Source organism: Pan troglodytes, chromosome 6 (genome assembly GCF_028858775.2).
Source record: "Pan troglodytes isolate AG18354 chromosome 6, NHGRI_mPanTro3-v2.0_pri, whole genome shotgun sequence".
Classification (NCBI taxonomy): Eukaryota; Metazoa; Chordata; class Mammalia; order Primates; family Hominidae; genus Pan; species Pan troglodytes.
Genome location: NC_072404.2, coordinates 24,106,776 through 24,124,022, shown reverse-complemented (window position 1 = coordinate 24,124,022; position 17,247 = coordinate 24,106,776). Strand labels below are relative to the sequence as shown.

General features: G+C 36.0%; 1 protein-coding gene across 16 annotated transcripts in view; it reads right to left on the bottom strand.

Annotated features, from left to right (window-relative positions):
• HDAC9 (histone deacetylase 9) overlaps positions 1–17,247 on the bottom strand; it is a 911,712-nt gene that overhangs the window by 671,534 nt on the left and 222,931 nt on the right. Inside the window, exon 1 of one of the 16 annotated variants that reach the window (XM_063814079.1) lies at positions 4,302–4,347. The exons of the other annotated variants lie outside the window; for them this stretch is intronic. The gene's annotated coding sequence lies outside the window, so the exon portion shown is untranslated. Of the gene's footprint in view, positions 1–4,301; positions 4,348–17,247 lie in introns of those variants that run through there. 16 annotated transcript variants of the gene reach the window in all.

The window sequence follows — 17,247 nt, the reverse complement described above, 5'->3', positions numbered from 1 at the left end:
GAATGTTGTGGCTAGCTAAACGGTAGTTAAACATTTCTTCAGTAGTACTGGGGGCCAGGCACTAAGCTAGAGAGCTGGGTTAGTAAGCCTACATAAAATGCATAAAAGGCAGCAAGGAGAGTGTAATGTGAAATGGAGGAAAGAAACAGAAGGCTTCAAAAGACATAATCTGGATCCAAGTGCCATCAACAGGAATTATACTCTGGCCCATGTTCTTGAGCAATCTGATCCCCTGACAGGCACATCACTTTTGTGAATCAGAGACCACAGAATATCAGAGACCAGTATCATCAAACATTGAATTATACAGTTCATTCCATTCACTGTTTTTTTTTTTTTTTTGGAGAGATGACATTTCTTTTGTTTACTAATCGACAATTATTCCATTCACTCTTAAGCCGACACTTACCAAAGTGGCCTTCTAAGTATAATTTTTACATATTTATTTTAACTGACAAATAATAATTGTATATTTATGGAGTACAATATGTTATTTTGATTTATGTTATACATTGTAGAAAGATGCATCAAGTTAATTAACATACCTATCAACTCCCCAACTTACCATATTTTGTGGTGAGAATGTTAAAAATCTATTCTCCAATAATTTTGAAATATAAAATACATACATTAAAACTGCTTCCTCCACTCTAAAATTTTGTACCCTTTGATAAAAATGAACAAAACTTTAGCTACACTAACAAAGAAAAAAAGAAGACCTAAACAAAATCAGAAATGAAAAAGGAGATGTTACAACTGATACCACAAAAATACAAAGGATCAGAAGAGAATATTATAAACTATTATATACCAACAAGTAGGATAACCTAGAAGAAACAAATGAACTACAAACATGGAACCTACCAAGACTGAACCAGGAAGAAAAAGAAAATCTGAACAGATCAATAATGAGTAAGGAGACTGATTCAGTAATAAAATATTTCCTATCAAAGAAAAGTCGAGGACCTAATGACTTCACTGACAAATTCTACCAAACATTTAAAGAAGACCTAATACCAATCCTTCTCAAACTATATTAAAAAATTGAAGAGGAGGAAATACTTCCAAACTAATTTTACAAGGCCATCATTACCATGATACCAGAGCCGGACAAGGACACTACAAGAATAATAAATAAATAAACTACAGGCCAATATTCCTGATGAACATAGATGCAAAAAGTCCTCAACAAAATACTACCAAACTGAATTCAAAAGCACATTAAAAAGACACCTCACCATGATCAAGTGGGATTTATCCCAAACATGAAAGGATGGTTCAACATCTGCAATCAGTAAATGTGAACACCATATTAACAAAATGAGGATAAAAATTACATGATCTTCTAATTATAATTTGATTTTCCCTATAAAGTGACTTTCAGTTAGTTAGCACAGAGTGGGTTTACGTGTGTATTCTAAATTACTTAGTGCAAAGAATTCTTATTGTAAACCAATAAATTTGCATTTTGGTTATACACTAATATCTGGTGAGTTTGGTTAATGCAAGCCTGTCCTTGCATAAGAGCTCTACTCCCAATATCCTAACCCAGTAAGTGTCTGGATCTCCATGGCTAAGATCTACACCCTGGAAACTGTGAGTCCAGCCCCAACACATAACGGGCACTCTTCAATAAACGAGTAAAGGCAATTCCACGTTGCAAAAAGCCCTGGAAGGCAGCTGATATCTCCTGTGATCACCCTTAGATTACTGTGTAGTTTCCTCTCCAATTTCAATAGGAACTAAAGTTCAAAGAGAAAAATACTCATGGGTTAAGTTTCTATAATTTCATTTTATTGTAATGAACTCCAAAAAAAGCTAAAAGCAAAAAGGTTTCTAAGCCATACTTCATTTCCACTCTGATGTTTTCCAGTCATAATTACTGCTTAAATATTCTTTTATACCATGCTAGATTTTTCCAATTGGTATGGCAGCCTATTGCTGAAAGCCACCTTAGAACACTTCTAACTCAACATCCTCTTTTACAAACGAGCAAATTGATGTTATTATTTCATCTAATACTATAACAATAAAAAAGGAAATAAGTACCAAATGAATATTAAAATAACCAAAAAATTGTTATCTAATTAAAATCAGGAAGTTTGGTAAGTTTGATAGTAGGAAATAAAAAATTATTTCAGAGTAACTCATCTATATTATATCTTGCCATTTATTCAACTTTGGTTGGTATAGGCTCTTCAACTTTATCTTCAATTTTCTGATAATTAATAGTTTTAATTAGCTTTTTCTCATTTATGCCAGATATAAAAACAAGTTCCTCAGAAATATGTGTTTTTCTTTTTGTTTTTCTGTTTTTTTTAGCACAAAAATTTGCATCCCAAGATGAAGTGTCGCACATTCCATGTTCTGTTGTGTAACCATTTTAACTAGTGTAATATTCCGTGTTTTGGCTTTTCATAGTAGGTTGAATCTATGCAGCTGTCATATCTGTAGGTCAGAAATGATCAATTATCAGCAATTTCATATAGTTCAAACAAATATTTACTGAAAATGTGATTATTACTGCAAATTAACTATATTATAGCATTACATCTTCTGGCCATTATATCTAGGTTCTGATATGTAAACTAAAAATAATAATATTTTAGTTACCAGATTAAATATAATCTATAGTAGGTAACTGCTCATCATAAGAAATAAGCTTATTTCCCTAAACACAACTATTTTTAATCTTATAAGCCTTCCATGCACTAATTAAAAATGAAAAAGAGGTGTTTCCTTACTAAATGAAATAGTCCAATAAATAATAAGTCAAATGTAAAACCAGCTCAAATAAAAATCAATGTAAGTATTCATTTATAAATATTTTATAATATATCTATATGGACATTAATGGGTCATCAGCAGACTGGAACTATAAAAAAAGAATTCCTTCAACTCTTAATTGCTTTTACAGATGTAATGAGGCATCCAAAATCATAATGATGAAATGACAGAAAATAAGGTATTCAGGGGAAAGGTTCATGTTTACCTGAATAACCTTCAGGACTTAACCCATCAATAGACTACCCATCATCAGTTCTCCCCTGAATTCTAACTCTGAAGACCTCGGATTTCTGCAAAGTTTCTACCCTGTACAAAAGGTAGAAAGAAATAGCTTCTAGAAAGAAATAGCTTACAAAGATAGATGTGCACCAAAACAACATAGCCCATGCAGTACACAAGTCTTAGCTAGCACTAATAGAGTTTTTAAAAATCTCAATAATTTAAAAGTGATGATAAATCCAAAGTATACATTCATCATGGTTATAGATGGAGCATGTACACTGTTAACATGTTGCTTTTCCTAATCAGATCCTTCATTCTGAGCTCAGAAGTTATGGCAGCATGTTTGGCTATTTGGGACAAAATCAAAAATATATAAGTGGTGAAGAGGAATTGAGAATTGGTAATTCCTATAGAGAAGTGAAGCATCTACTGCAATAGCATAAAATAACCAAGAAAATAATATAAATATTTCTGAATATGTGTTATCCAACATCTACTTCTTTCAAACAATTTTTGCCCCAAACAAATTGTAAAAATTCCTAAGTATGTTGTCATTTATAAAAAAACATTTTCTTTTAGATGCTTTTATTCAAGCATACCTTATTTGAAGAATGTAGGGAATTTCACTTTAAGTTCTTGAAAGTAAAGGCCAAAACCTTTTGCCAGCAAAAATGAAACTTGAAATAAGACAATAACAGATCTTTACATTTATTAAAAACAGAAAATATTAAATGTAATTTGCTATGAATAATTTCATTTCTGCTGTGTCAGAATATCATTGGTCTAATTTATCACCTGAAAAGTGATAATTTTACACACGTGTATCAAGAACAAAACCCAGCAGAATGTGTTCACTTTGGTTAAATACAGTGATGTGTGGCTTAACAACAGAGATACATTCTAAGAAATGGACTGTCAGGCAATATCTTCATGTGGACATCACAGAGTGCACTTACACAAACCTAGATGGTATAACTTGGCTATCTGGTATAGCCTATTGTTCCTAGGCTACAGACCTGTAGAGCATGTTACTGTTCTGAATACTGGAGGCAACTGTTACACAGGTATAAGTATTTATGTATTTAAACATAGAAAAGGTACTTTAAAAACATGATATTATAATCATATATATGGTCTATCACATGACTGTATCATTATTTACAGCCAGTGACAGAAACACTTATTTTATTATTTTTTTTTTTTGCTTAGATTACACTAGACCATGTGATTTTTACCACGAACTGAAGTTAAATATCCCCAAACTTGAAAATTTTGTGTGTCTGTAATCCCACCTGTTTGGGAGGCTGAGGTAGGAGGATCACTTGATCACTGGAGTTTGATACCAGCCTGGGCAACACAGTAAGACCTCATTTCTTAAACAAAAAGAAAACGGCAAAATTAATTTCAAAAATCATAATTACATTGTGGTGACTATATGGAACTCAAATTGCTTTACTCTGGCTGTTCTAGTAACTTGTAATGGTAAACTTGACAAGATGAAATCAGTCCTATTAAAAGGAGAATAATTATTAAATTGATATTTTGATCATAATGTCAACCGGGGAAATTGAAGACTTCTTTTTGTTTTATTCATTGCTGTTATATTTAAAAAATAGGGTTTTCTTTTGAAAAGCGCTGAGCATCAAAAATTAAGGAAACTAATATTTATATTCACATGCTTATCTTAACCTTGATCTTTCTCTAGATAGTCTACTTCATCTCATAGACAAAACTATTGGGTCTTTTTTTATTAACTTCTGGTACTTCTTGTTCCTTTTATTTCAGGCAACAGATTCAACTCGTACTTGTTGGTCAATTGTTCCCAATGTGCATAAACAGATGTAGCTCTCTGCTTAGATATTCAATAAGCTCTATGGTTTACAGCAATTGAAGGATGGCAGAAAGGGAAGGGGGCTTATTATAACTTTAAGAACTTTCATACTTTATTAGAGAGAAAGGGAACTTTATACTATTTTCAACTGGAGCTTAAAACAATCTGCTGTATTTTAGTATTTGGTGAGGACGTCTCATGTCATTTATCACATTATACCCTGAATTATAATTATTTCTGTAAATGCTAAAGTTATTAAAGGGACCTCTAAGCACCACAAAGGCAAGAGCTATTTCTTGCTCACCTTTTTATGCTCTACAATAATGCTTCACAAATTTAATGTGCACACAAATCATCTGGGGGATAAATCTTATTAGTATGCAGATTCTGTTCAGTAGTTCCGCAATGGGCCCTGAGGCACTGCAATTTCTGCCAACTGCTGCCCGTGCTGGTGTGAGGACCACACTGTGAGTAGCAAGGGTATACAGCACCCAAGAAAAACCATAAGCCATTTAAAAGCTATTTCCTTTACTTTTCTTTGAGAGAAATGCCTAATTAGCTATTGTAGAAAGTTAACATTATGAAGTACCTACAATATGCCAAAGACAGTTGATAATTCTTACATCCCTATGAGACTGGTACTATGATTATCTCCATTTCAGAGACAGGAAAATTGAGACACTAAGAGGCGAAGTAATTTGCCAAGAAATTGAACCGGGGTTTGCCTAATTTGAAAGCTTCTTCTATAATCACATCAGCATGGTTCCTACTAGCATTTTGTAGCCACAATAAATGAGGTCATCTTGACTGCACTTTCTCTCCTCTCTCAGGGAAAGCCTTCCTCATCCTTCAAAGTCCAGAAAAATGCCATTTCTTTGACTCCCCTCCACTTTGTGTAGTTTTGGAGATATAGATTGAATGTCTATGTGCCCCCAGCATTCATATGTTGAAGCTTCATCCCCAATGTGATTGTATTTGGACGTGGGGCTTTTGGAAGCTGATTGGGTAATGAGAGCTGAGACTTATGAATGAGGTTAGTGCTCTTATAAAAAAGATCCCATAGAACTCCCTCACCCCTTCAGTCATATGAGGACAAAGTGAAAACAACAACAACAACAACAACAACAACCATAAGCCAGGAAGCAGGTCCTTCCTAGGCTCTGAATCTGTCAGCACCTTGATCTTTGACTTCCCAAGCTCCACAACTGTGAGAATAACTGTATGTTGTTAAAGTCAAGTGGTCTATGGTATTTTTGTTACAGCAGCCCAAACAGACTAAGACACCTGACTTTTCCTGAGATCCCCCAGCAATTTGTTCTTCTTGGTACTCACCAAAGACTATTACAGTTACCAGGGTGGGTGTCCCTGGTCAGGTGTCAAAAGCTTAAGACTTGGAACTAGGTCTTATTCATTGTTGATCCCCAAAACTTAGGACATGGGAGCTTTTAAAAGATACAATGCCTCTAGGCTCCACTTCCAGGGATTCAAATTTGTTAAAGCCTAGACATCAGCATGTCTATAAAAATCCCCTGAGGATTCTAATGTGCCCCCAGGTGAGAAGCCCTGACTTTGGGCTTCATGAGAGATAGTGAGAACTGGAGCTTTCACTGTGGGTGAGGTGTGTATCCCTTTGAGAGGTGTGACTCTCCACTAAAGTGTTGAGAATAGTCTATATGGAAACAAAGGCCCAAGCCAAGAACTGGGCCAACAAGTCAGAGGCCACTGTAATCTGACAGAGAGAATAGAGCTTTGGACCAGGGAGGTAGCAATGGAGGTGGTGAGAAATAGTCATGGGTCTAGATATATTTTCCCTAGTAGAGCCAATAAGAAAGAACTGGAAATCAGTGGATATGGAGTCTGGGAGACAGAACGGGTTCAAAGATAACTCCAAGGTTATGGGCCTGAGCATCTAGAAGACTAGGTTTGCTACTTTCTAACATGAGGAGGCCTTAAGAAAGGATAAATAACACGTAAACCTTTGATGCTATTCATTCCAGAAGTGGGCCAACCATCCTTGAGGTTGGCATTATTTAAAATGGCATCCACCCTTTAGTAATGGAGTTCTTTTCCCTGTCATACTTTCTCCATCCTGACACCCTTCTCTAAACCAGGCACCTTTTCTTCCCCAAGCCAACTTCCCAGCCCTTCCCAGAATCCTCCTTTCCCCTCATGAATCCTTTCTCATTTCCCATATGCTTATTGGAGGTATTTTTCTCCCAAGGGGACATTATTCTTGCTTCTTTCTTCATCTTGAAACTAACTGTTATTTTTCTCTCTCCTACAGTGACCCCACACTTTGCCTTCAATCCTGTTCTCGAATGCCGGCTTACTATTATCCATGACTGTCTGCTTTCTTCTCCTGTGCACCTAACAAGGAAACCACCTTGGATGCCCCTGCCAATCGGCAATCAGCATGATCCTCAGCAGCATACTGTAGAGGTGGAAACAAACAAAAAACATTCTGCGTCTGTCTATAGAATTAGCTCCTTTCAATATGGAAATAATAATCTCTTGCTAAGTAGAAGATAAAGGATGCAGTATATCAAAATGATATGTTCCCATTAAGTAAGCCTTGAAAGTTATTCTCACTGACAAATCAAAGATGTATCTAACTATACTCTTGGAGGTAAAATGGATTCTGTGATATCTGATATGGTAATCCACAAAAATTACTCTGTGACAGCTTAGAACCATGAAAGTTACACTCAATATCCCTTTCTCAACATCCAAAAATCTTTCTCTTATGCCCAAAGTTTGTGATTATGAAAAAGAAACAGACCAAGTAATTCAAATTGTGATGCTCACATTCATAACCTAAAGTATGGGACTAGAAAAAATAATTTTCTGATTGTGCCCCAGCTTTACAGATGAACAGTGTTTAATGCTGCTAAATCGATAGTGAAGAAGGGATTACTTTAATACAGGCTTTACATGTAGATGATATTGTTCTAAATGTTATTGTCAGGAGATGGTTCAAATACGAGAGAAAGGACCTGAGAAGGCCGAGTGACATGGGAGCTTTACATTTATTCCACTAGAAATCTCAAAGGCATTCTCACCTCAAAGAAGAGTAAAATAAATTTAACTAGTTTGAAATGTTAAATATCTCTCTGAAAATGAGGCGAATACATAATGGAAAGCAGAAATATTTCAATTTCTGCCCTACTTTTTATATAAATTCTAAATGAAATATTCAAAGCTACAAAAAAGTTACAGCTCTCCAATTTAAAAGAAGTGGATAACAACATTTATATGGTTCTATTGTGCACCAGGGCGCGTCTCATCTGGGGCACACTATACAATTTGATTGGAACTTGGCTTAGTTCAGGAAAGAGAAGAAAAGCTAATAAGGCAATTATTCATGTGCTACCCAAAATCAGACAGGATCTGAACCTTCTTCGAAAAGGCACAGTATATAAAGGAACAGTCTTTCCAAAACTCACCAATATGTACAATTTCTGAACTAAATCAACCACTTTCCCATGTAATTTTCTTATTCCTGTAATTCCACAATAACACAAACATTTTTTTTAAAAAGCATATAAAATGATTCTGTGGTTAAAATGGAGTATCTTCAGCAACATAAAGGCATATCACCTATTTAGAATGGCCTGTTATTGAGTTTATGACCATTCTCTAGCTCACCTTTTTCCTTTCTCTTGTGTGGTACATGGAATATGGTAAGTATTAAAAACACATGTGAAACAAGTAGGGAGATGAATAAGGTGGATGAACTAATGATGAATGGATAGGATGGAAAGAGTATGAAGGTTCTGAAGGTCTGGAGTTAACCAGGGAGGAGAGAGAATAATATGTAAGGGAAGAGATAGAAAAAGAAGTAGTTGTAAATACTAAGAACAATTTCCATCTCCTCCACTATGTGGACTCAAGCCAGATCTGACTTGAGTAGGGAAATTTCTGACACATCTATAGAACTTGCCTTACATATGTTAGAGTCCTTACGCCTTGAGGTGTGGATAGAGGAACCTATTTGGTCAAGTTCTATGAAAATACGTAGCCTACAAAAATGGCGATTGCATATGTTCAACCTAAGACAAATATTTTTATTCTCAATACTAGTTAGTTCCTTAATTATCTCTCTCTTCTCTCTTCCTCTCAACCATGACTTAGATAAATGTGCTGGAAAGTGGACAATTGGAAAGTTCTCCTAAAAAGTTTATGGGACTGCTTGAGGTCACACAGCTGGCCACAGGCAGAGCAGGGGCCAAGCAACTAGGGTCTCCCCCCGGCCCAGTGCTCTTTCCACAACACTATTGTGACAACTGGGGTAGGGGGTGCCCAAGGAGAGAAACAAAGTGGGAGGAAATGTCAGACTTATCTCTCACTCAGAAATTCACTAAAGGACATAATTATATCTACCAAAATAGAGATCCCTTCCTCCTCATATACCAGAGCACAATGAAGGAATAAAAAATGAGTCAGCAGAAAGAATGACAGGTCCTTCAAGTTCCATGAGCTAACAGCACTTTTAAAGAGTAAATCCCAAGTTTGCCAAATTCAAGAGTCCTCTGCTGGTGATTAGTTAACGTGATTGACAATAAGGGATACTCTGAAGAGCCACCGATCCTGCAGCAACACATCTTTCAAGGTTGGACAGGAGAGCCGGTACAAAGGATTTTATTCCCTCAGTCATTATTACTGTCCTGAAAAATAAGAGCTTGTACTATTCACAGCAAGCTCCTCCATTAGCTGGAAGTTAAAGACAGATTTCGAAGCCTTGTGGAGGTGTCACCACTGGATTTAATGAGAAATCAACCACAGAGTACAGGGAAGGGAGAAAAATACAGTACAATCAAGTATCTGATCAACCCAAATTAATCTCATAAGCAGATAAAAGGAAGTTAATAGGCTGCTACTGCAAGCATCCTTGATGATCACTGGGCCCCTCAGTGTGGTTGAATGTCCTCAAGACATTTCTTCCACGGATTTGCTGATGAGCCTGTTAAAAGTCAGGCTGCCTATAGTGAGTAGCAGGTGCTGAAGTAAGTTGGACTAGAGAGTGAAAAAAAATCTTTAGTTCCCACCACCCCTCGTGAATTGTTAAGGTTAACATTTGGAACTGAAAATTGGTCATCAACAACAACAAAAACCTGCTAGAGTAACTAAAATAGATTCTATATGTGAAAAAGAAAATTACTTTTCTCACTCAGTTTGTGCTCCAAGAAAAAAAAAATCAAAATACTGGATGAATGTTGTGATTGCCTGCCATTAATGGCAAAGCTGTTATTTTAAACAACTGCAAAGAAACTTTTCAAAAGCCTTCAATAATTTCAATAATATTTAAGCCTAGCTGTAGATGACAAATACATCTTTACCTTCCAAAGTTGGATGGCTAAAAATTTTTTTGAGGAACACAACAGAAGTGCCTCTTAAATTTAGCCTTTTTTATATTTTTGTCAGAGCTAAATTACAAGCAATATATTGGTGAGTTTTAAAAGTCAAAAAAGAAAGTAAATTTAGCACAGAGTTTACAATGGCAATTTCTCATTCCAATAATGATGGGGAACTCATAAAATTTAGGCTTTGCAAGAATAGCAGATTTGTTTGACTTATTTTTAAATTTATAGGCGTCAACAAATAACATAGTTTCCAAATATTTGATCTGATTTTTAAAATCTGGCTGGGAATCTGCAAGTTTCCATTTTATTGGTTGCTAGATGAGCTTTTATTTGTAGATACATTGTGCCTAATTTTAAACTGCATTTTGGCTTTATAGTTTATGTTTAAATGCATAAACACAAAAAGAAGGAGATAACTAAAAGATACTTAAGATCTGAAAGGCGATTTTGAAAGTTTTACTGAACCCCAAACAAATCTTCACCAGCAACAGAAACTACTCTAGTTAGTATGAATAAAAAGAAAATACCAGAAAATAAATACCACAAAGTGTTTTTGTTTCAACCATCATGGCGTTTTTAAGATTATCAGCTCAGAACTGTAAAAGCAATCAACAATTACGGTAAATGCTACTACGCTAACAAACATTTAACGTTTGTTTGTATCAGTGCTTGTCACACTACAGGTTACAGAGGAATCCCCCGGAAATGCAGATTCTGACTGAGGAGGTCTGGAATGGGCCTGAGATACTGCATTTCTTGGATCTCTCTGCTGTGATACAAATACTGCTGATCCCAGGGCGAGACTTTGAGGAGCAAAAGTCTGTAATGTACTAAGCACTATACTAGTCGTTATGTTTTAACATTTAACCTCCACCACCCTATGATATAGGGTGTATTATCCCCCCTTATCACATAAAGAAACAGAGGAAAAGAGGTATTTCACATAATTCTGTGACAGACCCAAAGTATGAACCCAGGTCTCTTTGAAGCCAAAGCACAGACCTTCTCTATAATAGTTTACTGCCTTCATCTCTCAAGAAAAGAATTGATCATCATCAGTAGTTAATGCTACTTACTAGCAGCTTGCTAATTCATGATGAATTGATTCAAATCAACAATAGAACAGTTTAAAAATCCAGATGCTGAGGCCCCACTCCACTTTACTTCTTTTTCCATTAATGCAGTAGGAATTGTCAGTTCTAAATATTTTCACCATCTCCACAGGTGACTCCAGGTATCACTGAAGTTATTCATTAGTTATTGCTGTCTGTAGTTATCGTTGAAACAAATGCCATCTGCATTCCATTTGTTATTGAAAACAGTAAGTGTGAGGTGTGGTTGCTGATCAAGCTGATCAGCAAGATGGAAAGGATTTCATATTTTTTTAAAAGGTAGATGTTTATGTAGCATTTTTGTATTGAATTAAAACATACAAAATTTAATCTTTCTATTAATCCCTTGGCCTGAGCTTACAGTCCTATTGTAATTCTCCCCTACTTCACGAAGGGCTCTGATCCAAGAGATGCTGGCGTATCTTGCAGCTGCAAGTAAAAAACCATCCCATTCTAACACCTCCCTAGGAGGCCAGGACACTGGGATGAACCAGGCTCTGATATAATTCTTTTCTTCTCTCTTTGATGCTGTTTTGATGGCAAGCACATGTCATCAAAAAATATATGATTAGTCAGAGCTCCTACAGGCAACCATTATCATATTTTCTGGAGTTTAAGTAGGGCAAGACTCTCTTCCCATTTCCACTCTTACCAACCATTTTAAAGAGCCTGTATACAGGCCATTTATGCAAGACACAGCAATAAAATTTATGAAGAACTTTTGACAACACGGATTTCTGTTAGACTACTCAGTATTTCTGTTAGACTACTTTTGATAACACAAAAGTAGTCTAACAGAAACAAAACACAAAGGATTGCCTTACACCATAGATTTACAGATTTTCCCCAAAGTAGAAAGTCCCATCCCCCGAAACAATTCCACAGGTGGCCAGAGGCTTTTCACTGCCTTGACACTACTTCAGGCAGCAGTTGATTTAGCAGTTATCAGAGAACACAGATATGGCACAAGCACGGCATGCCATCAGTAACAACTGGAGCCAGTTACTCAACTCACGTTTGGGAAATACACACGTGAGTCATAGGTTCTACTATTTTTGTCAACATTACAAGTGACTGGATATTCCTATACAGTTTTTCTTCCTATATTTTCAAAAGTCTGTTTTAAGATTCAAATTTATCAGACACAAGTCAAGCATACTTAATTTCGGCATTTTATTATTCAAAATATATTAAGAGCAACGCCCTCAAGACAATAAATTCACTTTTTAGAATAATCAGAGAGTGATGACTTATTATTGCTTTAGTCAAGAAAATCTGGCTGCTAGAAATAAACATATGATACAAAGTTACTCAATCACATCTTTCATTCATTACTACACTCATGAGTCTTTTAATATGGCTGAATTTTTATTTTAATTTAATTAATTAACTTATTTATTTTGAGACAGAGTCTCACTCTGTCGCCCAGGCTGGAGTGCAGTGGCGCCATTTATTTATTTATTTATTTATTTATTTATTTATTTTGAGACAGAGTCTGACTCTGTCGCCCAGGCTAGAATGCAGTGGCGCCATCTCGGCTCACTGCAAGCTCTGCCTCCCGGGTTCACGCCATTCTCCTGCCTCAGCCTCCCTATTAGCTGGGACTACAGGCGCCCGCCACCATTCCCAACTAATTTTTTTGTATTTTAAGTAGAGACAGAGTTTCACTGTGTTAGCCAGGATGGTCTCGATCTCCTGACCTCGTGATCTGCCTGCCTCGGCCTCCCAAAGTGCTGGATTTATTTTCTTATTTTTTATTTTTGAGACAGAGGCTTGCTCTGTCACCCAGGCTGGAATACAATGGCACAATCTTGGCTCGCCACAACCTCCAACTCCTGGGCTCAAGCGATCCTCCTGCCTCAGCTTCCTGAGTAGCTGAGAATACACCACCTGAGTAGCTGGGTGTGCGCCATGACATCCAGCCAATTTTTTTTTTTTTTTGGAGAGATCTGGTTTCGCCATGTTGCCCAGGGTGGTCTCAGACTCCTGGGCTCAAGCAATCCATGTGCCTTGGCCTCCCAAGTACGGAGATTATGGGTATGAGCCACCGTACCTGGCAACATGGGTGAATTTTTAATGGAATCTTATTCCAAAGAGGACTCCAAATTTATTTTTTGTCACAATGCAGCACAAAACCATTATAGAATGCATTATTTCCCAATGAAAAGATTCTAAATGCCATATTTCTCAATACTTATACATTATATGTACATATTTCAGCAGACAACCCCAAACTGAGTGCAAAGTTATCAACAGAAATATTCTGTTAATACAAACTTTAACAGCTCCTATTAATAGGAACATTTCTTCTATGCATATTGTGCAGGACCTTGTGACTCAAAGTGTGGCCCCTGAACCAGCACAGTATCATTTGAGAGCTTGTTAGAAATGCAAAATCTCAGGCCTCACCCTAGATCAACTAAATGAAATGAATCAGTGTCTGCATTTTAAAAAGATCTCCAGATGACTTCACAGGTACTTAACATTTTGAGAAAAACTGGTATAGCTCTTATGCAGCTAGGGTGCTTATAGATGTTTTCAGATTTCATTCTCATAACCACCCTATGAGCTAGGTGTTTTCACTTTTATCATTACCATTTTAAGGAGAAGAAGAAATAAAACTCAGTAGTAACTTTCCAAAGTCACATAAATAGAAAAAGACAATTGCAAACACAGGTCCATCAGACACTCAGTCTCTAAAGGACTCTCTTCAGTGCAGACACCCAGTTTGTGACTGGCTCTCTTGTGATCTGTGACAGAAGTCATCATCACAAGGATCTGTCCAGGAAGAAAGTCAGTTTAGACTGAGCAGGTAGAGGAAATGCACACTTCCATAAATATGCATCTCTCAACATCCAAAGGTGAGGGTGTCATTGTCCTAGAAACTCCCCCCACCTCACCAAAGGGGATTAATTTAATCACTTAAATTATGTAGTGTTGTGAATACTTACATCAAAATAACTCATCCTTTTCTACAGAAATAAATTTCAAGTCTCTGATCCTAGCCTAAAGCCTGTATTTTCCTAGTGCAAACTGGACATCTATTTAGGCTTAAAGCAGAGAGGTGTTAACTAATATGAAGTGAAATGAGAGAAAGTATAAAGCACAGAGGTTAAGAGTGTTGACTCACAAGTCCTGCGGCTTGTTTTTCCAGCCTGGTTTCATAAGTTATGAGCTCTGTGACCTTGAGCAGCTAATGAGCCACGCTGTGCCTCAGTTCCTTTATATATTCTAAAGGGACGATCATAACATGCCCATCTCATGAGATGTTAAGGACTAAAGGAATTCATACATATGGTAAACACAGAACAGTGAATGCCTGACCCCTACTAAGTGCTCAATAAATATTAATTTTACAATAAGGTATAGGAAACAGAACAATAAAAGTTGGTTTATTCTTATTAGTCTTATATTAGTCATCATTAGTCTTATAAAAAGAAAAGAATCCATTTTCTTTAACATGAGGATTACAGAAATGCATTCTGTTCTGATACTCTGCCTAATACCTACAATCAGATCACAACCTGTGTGTGGTTAATATTATTTAGTTCATGTACTCTTGCCAAGGTTTTTCAACCACGTTGCTGCGAACCATTGAAGACGGAACCTTTCTTACTGATCTTTATTTCTCACTGTTCCTTGCTCATATTAACTACTTAACACATATTTATTTGTGATGGTGCAACATGAAGAATAAAAATTTGAAATATAAAACACAAATTTCAAACTTCATGTATTTAAAAAAAAGACAGCCACAAAGTTAGAAATATAATCATGTAGCTTAAATATTACTAAACCTATTTTAAATTTATTGCTAAAAATGCATCTACTCATCAAATAATTTCTGTAATATCAACCATGACAACTCAACCCAGTTGTTTGTTTCATGGAGCTAGAATAAAATCTCACTCTTAAAACACTGTAAATAACTTACTCTTCAATAAGTAAAAGCCTGCGTATGACACTGAACATAAAGAACAATGAAGGTTATAGCATCCAGTCCTCCTAAAACTCTTCTAGATTTTCTTGCCAATGCACCAACAGAGATAAAAGGAAAGTTATTACCTGAAATAAAACCTCACTCCAATTTACTGCCACATTTCCAGGCATCTCATATCAAACGTAACTATTAATAGCAGGATTCTCACACTGCAAGTCCAGTCTAATTTATAATTTATCTCCCCAACTTTTCCTGTTTTTCTGTCCTGGGATTTTTCAGCCTGAAAGAAACACCATCCTGTTTTATAGGTTTGGTTTAGAAACAGTGACTGCAGATCCTCTGCAAATGGGACACTATCCCTTTGGCTGGGCTATGATCTGGAGATAAGGTAGGCTTATTACTATCTCTAGAATACAATGGCCTCCTCACCCACATATCCCTCCCTTCTGTCTCACATTGCTAACAGCATAGCTATGAGTTTCTATAGAACTTGTCACCAGGGAACTGTCCAACATACTTTGGCAAAGGAATTATTTTGCTGCCTAAGGAAAGAGGATAGGAGGATAGTAAAAAGAATAATCTCTTGCTTGGAAGCTGGCCATCTAATTAAACTCAGAAGAGTATTGATTCTGTCCACTTAGATTAACTTTAATTTTATGTATAACCAAATTACAGATTCAACTTAACCAATGTAGATCCCTGAAATCCCTCCAAAAATATATCAAATGTCTCTAAGTGAAATTTCCCAAGTGAACATGATTGCAGTCCAACTTGATTTATTGTTTATTTTCTATTTTAACTTAAAATCTTAGCACAAAAGGATAAATTGAGGCAGTGTATTAAGTAGAATGCAGCCCACATGATTTAACAAAGGAAGAAGAAACAGTTTTATATTTATTAAGGCTATGTTATTATTCCAGTGGTTTATAAAATATTCAAGAGTAGCATTTTAAATTAAATTGTTAGTGTGTGCAATAATTTTCACCTAACACATCACACATTATAAAAGCATTTGCATATATTAAAATCCAAATATTCCAAAGTTCACACATGGTGACAAGGATATGAAATCCTGAATTCCGAGCTTGACTAACCAGTGTCTGACTAGTGTGTTCCACATCTTTAGTAAATGCTGAGCAAGAGAATATGAACTAAGTATTTGGATCTGAGCCTTAATAATTCTCAGTGTCAGGTCATAAATCTCCTGACAGGAAAATATTAAATTCTGAAATCACTTCTGAAAGAATTTATAGCATTATTTTCTTCAGATTATTTGCTACATAGCACCAATTTTGTTATCTCTGAGTTACTGTGGATATCATTGAATCAGAAAAATGCAGAATGGACCAGGTCACTTATCTATACATTTCTACCAAGTTTCCACTTGATTGCTTTACTGGTCTATTTTTCATATAATTATCAATCACTAATATTGAATACTGTTTCCCTGAAATCAGCTAAAATATTCTTAGAATGCATGGGTGACTGAAAACTCAGGTGGTGAAGAAATGTTTTCTTTGTAAAGCTGAACAAACTGTTCCCAGAATTGTCTTGAAAGGATAGGACAAAGGAATAGGTAACCATGCATTTAAGAAAACAGGTGCCTTATGTCTAATTTTCCAAATCTCTATGAATTATAGGAAGACAAATCTGAAAAGTTTTTAAGGGCTATGGAGAATAAAGTAGCTAGAACTTTCAGAGAAACAAAAATATTTCTCCTTCTAGAAATATACCCTCAAAGTCCCTAATAAACCCATTAAACTGTTAGCAAATTGCATTTCTTAAATCTTTTAAAGGGGGCCACTTTAATCTTCCAAGAGAAGATTGTCTAGGGCAAGATACAAAGATTTCTTACCATGATTACTGTTCACAAGCTAAAAATAGCCATCGAAGAAAATTGAGATCAAGCAACTTCCTGACACAAACCTGACCTAATTCAACAATTTAATCTTTATCAGTCCCTGCTGAAGACCCAGAGAGTTGTGAAGCTTCTGC